The sequence below is a fragment of the Trichechus manatus genome, unplaced genomic scaffold (genome assembly GCF_000243295.1).
Source record: "Trichechus manatus latirostris isolate Lorelei unplaced genomic scaffold, TriManLat1.0 scaffold00031, whole genome shotgun sequence".
In the NCBI taxonomy this organism is placed as follows: Eukaryota; Metazoa; Chordata; class Mammalia; order Sirenia; family Trichechidae; genus Trichechus; species Trichechus manatus.
Window position 1 is genome coordinate 22,615,870 of NW_004443967.1, and position 5,584 is coordinate 22,621,453.

Genomic DNA, 5,584 nt, shown 5'->3' on the forward strand with positions numbered 1-5,584 from the left:
GTTGTTAAATTTTGCTAAAGATAATTCAAAAGCAGCTGCAATGGTATGTCAACAGGGAACTGCCAGAAATTCAGGCCGGATTCAGAAGAGGACATGGAACCAGGGATATCATTGCTGGTGTCAGATGGATGCTGGCTGAAAGCAGAGAATACCAGAAAGATGCTTACCTGTGTTTTATTGACTATGCAAAGGCATTCGACTGTGTGGATGAAAACAAATTATGGCTAACATTGTGAAGAATAGGAATTCCAGAACACTTAATTGTGCTTATGAGGAACCTGTACACGGATCAAGAGGCAATTGTTTGGACAGAACAAGGGGATACTGCATAGTTTAAAGTCAGGAAAGGTGTGCATCAGGGTTGCATCCTTTCACCATACGTATTCAATCTGTATGCTGAGCAAATAATCCGAGAAGCTGGACTATATGAAGAAGAAAGGGGCATCAGGATTGGAGGAAGACTCATTAACAAGATGACACAACCTTGCCTGCTGAAAGTGAAGAGGGCTTGAAGTACTTACTGGTGAAGATCAAAGACCACAGCCTTCAGTATGGATTACACTTCAACATAAAAAAAAACCCAAAAATCCTCACAACTGAAACAATAAGCAACATCATGATAAATGGAGAAAAGAGTGAAGTTGTCAAGGATTTCATTTGACTTGGATCCACAGTCAACACCCATGGAAGCAGCAGTCAGGAAATCAAAAGACGCATTGCACGGGGCAAATCTGCTGCAATAGATCTCTTTAAAGTTTTGAAAAGCAAAGATGTCACCTTGAAGACTAAGGTTCCCCTGACCCAAGCTATGGTATTTTCAATCACATCATATGCATGTGAAAGCTGGACAATGAATAAGGAAGACCAGAAAAGAATTGACGCCTTTGAATTGTGTTGGCAAAGAATATTGAGTATACCATGGACTGCCAAAAGAAAGAACAAATCTGTCTTGGAAGAAGTACAACGAGAATGCTTCTTGGAAGCAAGGATGGAGAGACTTCATCTCACATACTTTGGACATGTTGTCAGGAGGGACTAGTCCCTGGAGAAGGACATCATGCTTGGTAAAGTACAGGGTCGGGGAAAAAGAGGAAGACCCTCAACGAGATGGATTGACACAGTGGCTGCAACAACGGGCTCCCACATAGCGATGATTGTGAGGATGGTGCAGGACCAGGCAGAATTTCATTCCGTGGTGCATAGGGTCACTATGAGTTGGAATCGACTTGACGGCACCTAACAACAACAACAGCATATAGGGGTGAAGGAAGGCAGGTGGGCAGGATCAGGAAGTTCTACATGTTCATAGTTTCTGTTGATTATTTATTATGGTGCGGGGCTAAGACTTGGCACGGAAGTGGCCAAGGGACTTTTCGCGCTTGAAATGGGCTTGGCTACTGCAGATGACGTATGTCTAGTGATTTTGGTTCTTTGACATTAGTCTTTTCATTTCTTGGCGTGAGTTCTCTTGTGTTATTGAGCATACGTGGCAGCCCGGGGTCATCTGTCGATCATCTTTGTCTGTTCATGCATGTCTGACCACTCTGAGCCGGTTAGATCTGGATCCATCGGGGGCTCTCCAGAGAGTCTGTAAAACAAGTTAGAGTAAGTGCGTGATGTGTTGGGGCGGTGACTGGAAGTGGGATGGTAACTGGTGGAGTACTAATTAATTAGGTGTCCTCTGCTTCTGGGGTCCCCTAACATCCTCGTTTCACTGATGGCTCGGAGGCAGGAACTTGGGACCTCGGCCACTGCTTAGTAGAGACCTGTAGAGAGGGAGACAGGAAGTGACCTACAGAGAAAGATTCCGTGAAGAAGAACACACAGACACAGAAGAGACGTTTAGAAAGGGCAGCCAATGGGGATGTACAGCGGCCTGCAGCGCCCACCCCCAAACAATGAGGACGAGGCCTGGGAGCCTTGCTCCCACGCCTGCGCTGTGGCACTGGGTCCTGCCCTTTTGAGGAGCCATGCGATTTGGACCAAGGGGTGCCGGGTTCTCCCGCAGGTCCTGGTCCGGCTCTCTGAGGAGGTTCAGGGCTCCACCTCTCCCCAGGGCCACTGGACCCTGTGCTGACGCTGAATCCGTGGAGTCCATGGGCACATTCTACTTCAGCACATCGCGACCAGCAGTCCTCCTCCTTCCCCCCTCAACCCCGACACACGCCGTACGGTAAGGTCAGGGCCAGGGTAGCAGGTGTGGACTCTTCTGCTGTTCCAGAACTTTATCTCAGGTAAGAGAAGACGGGCCTTGAGTTCCCCGAGGGCTGCGGCGGGGTGGGGGGACACTTCTAGTCATTGTCTTGGAGGCAGTATGTGAGTATGTTCCTGAGATCAGGGGTGCTCCTTCTGCTCTGCCGGCCTGTGGGTCAATCTGGCCCCTAGGGCAGGCCCGGTGAGAGTGTGTCCAGAGGGCCCCGGCTTCCCTGCACCCCTCAGCCCTGCTGGCTAGGCGGGCGTGACCTGCTAACGCTGTCCTCTGGTTGAGCAAGCTGATGGGGAAGCTGAGGCAAGAGGACCAGGACTGGGGGGGTGGCCAGCAGCACCATGTGCAAGGACCAAGAGGAAGGCAGCCAGCAGGTGGACCATGATGCAGGTACAGTGGCCGCCCTCGCAGAGCTTCAGAACCCCGACCACTGCCAAGAGGGCCTTGGGGAGAGGGCCTGGTGCGTCGTCGGCCTCTCACCTCAACAAACTCCTCCCTTGTGCCCACCTCCATCAAGCGCTGGATTGGGCTCTTTCGCTGGGACTGAGATCAATCAGTGAATGGATTCATCATTCAGTCGAAGAGTCAAACACAAAAGAATAGATAAACCAAATAAACCCAAACCCGTTACCATCCAGTGAGTTCTGACTCATAGAGACCCTATAGGACAAAGTAGAACTGTCTCATAAGATTTTCAAGGAGCAGCTGGTGGATTCAAACTGTTGACCTTTTGGTTAGCAGCCATAGCTCTTAACCAATGTGCCACCAGGGCTCCGAAACAATTTGTTGTTTTTAGGTATCGATGACCCTTTGTACAACAGAATGAAACACTGCTGGCTCCTCACAATCATTGCTATATTTGATCCCATTGTTGCTGCCACTGTGTCCATCCATCTCATTGAGGATCTTCTTTTTTGCTGATCCTCTACCAAGCATGATGTCCTTCTTCAGGGACTGGTCCCTCCTGATAACATGTCCAAAATACGTGAGACAAAGTCTCATCTTTGCTTCTAATGAGCATTCTGGCTATACTTCTTCCAAGACAGATTTGTTTGTTCTTTTGGCAGTCCATGGTATAGTCAATATCCTTCGCCAACACAATCATTTAAAGGCATCAGTTCTTCTTCGGTCTTCCTTATTCATTGTCCAGCTTTCACATGCATCTGAGATGATTGAAAACACTACGGCTTGGGTCAGGTGCACCTTAGTCCTTAAAGTGACATCTTTGCTTTTTCTTTTTTAACACTTTAAAGAGATCTTTTGCAGCAGATTTGCCCCAAATAAATGCATCATTTGATTTCCTGACTGTCGCTTCCACGAGTGTTGATAGTGGATCCAGGTAAAATTAAATCCTTGACAACATCATTCTTTTCTCCATTTATCATGATGTTCCTTATTGGTCCAGTTGTGAGGATTTTATTTTCTTTATGTTGAGGTGTAATTCTGTGGTACGATTAATTACTTTTGTGTGTGGCCTTTCTAGCCATGGTCTTGTAACTCCTACCTAGGTGAGTGGGCGGGACTGTGTGATAAGGTAATTGTGGCCCACCAAGGGGATTGGTCATTTTTGCCTTAAAAGAGGGCCAATTCCAGAGCAGAAAGGAAGATCCTACCACCACCAAGGAAGAGCAACCGGGAGTGGAGTGCACGTCCTTTGGACCCGAGATCCCTGTGCTGAGAAGCTCCTGGAAGCAGGAGACTGAGAGAGAGAGAGCAAGCTGTAACCCTGAAGACGGTGAGAAGAACTGGCTAGAGACACCTGGCAGCAGATACCCGGCAGCAGGAGAAGGCACGGTGGGCTTCCTGGCCAGTGCCTTCAGTGCAGCGCAGACCTCTTCCTTCAGTACCATCCGTTCTTGCTCATATGGTGCCTCCTGAAATAGTTGAACATTGACCAGTTCTGTTTGGTACAGTGACTCTGTGTATTCCTTTCATCTCCTTTTGATGCTTCCTGCATCATTTAATATCTTCCCTATAGAATCCTTCAATGTGGCACCTCAAGGCTTGAACTTTTTCTTCAGTTCTTTCAGCTTGGGAAATGCTGAGCGAGTTCTTCCCTCTTGGTTTTCTATCTCTATGTCTTTGCACATTTCATTATAATACTTTACTTTGTCTTCTTGAGCCACCCTTTGAAATCTTCCATTCGGCTCTTTTACTTCATCATTTCTTCCTTTTGCTTTAACTACTCTACGTTCAAGAGCAAGTTTCAGAGTCTCTTCTGACATCCATTTTGGTCTTTTCTTTCTTTCCTGTGTTTTTAATGACCTTTTGCTTTCTTCATGTATGATGTCTTTGATGTCATTCCACAACTCATCTGGTCTGCGGTTATTAGTGTTCAGTGTGCCAAATCTATTCATGAGGTGGTCTCTAAATTCAGGCAGGATATACTCAAGGTCGTACTTCGGCTCTTCTGAACTTGTTCTAATTTTCTTCAACTTCAGCTTCAATGTGCATATGAGCAATTGATGGTCTGTTCCACATTCGGCCCCTGGCCTTGTTCTAACTGATGATATTGAGCTTTTCCATCGTCTCTTTCCACAGATGTAGTCAGTTTGATTCCTGTGTATTCCATCTGGCTAGGTCCACATGTATAGTCACCCTTTATGTTGTTGAAAAACGGTATTCATAGTGAAGGAGTCATTGGTCTTGCAAAATTCTATCATGCAATCTCCAGCATTGTTTCTATCTCCAAGGCCGTATTTTCCAACCGTTGATTATTACTGGTTATTGGAATGCAAAAGTTGGAAACAGAGAAGAGGGAATAGTGGTTCCAAAACAATAGATACATAAAGAGAAATAAATAAAAATAATCAACTCATGCAATAATGAATCAACTAATTAATGAAACACACAAATAGAAGAAGAAATAAATACAAATAAATAATACATAAAGTAACAGAACATAGAAACTTGATAATGAATAAATAGATAATACAGATACAAATAAAAAACATTAAATAACAGATAAATTCCAAAATAAATTAAAAAACAAAGACCTGATGATCTGCTTCCCTGTAGATTAGAGCCCGGAAAACAGTTATACGCTGTCAAATAGGGTCACTGTGAGTTGACAACAACAACAATTTCAAGCTGGAAATGGAGTTACACAATATGAAACTAAATACCTTCAGGTCTTCAATTTTTAACAGGAAAAAAATTATTTTCAATTAATACATCTGATTTACAAAAGCAGCCACTGCCTTATACCTTGGCTCTAAACTACGCTGATGATTTAAGTCCTGTAGATATTTCATCTTAAATGGTTTTAAGCCACTGCAGTAGTCGGTATTAAAAGAATCACCATTGTGATGATTCAGAAATTTTTCTCTAGTACAATCTTTAAGAAGTTTGAAAGTAGCATTTATTTATTTTTATTTT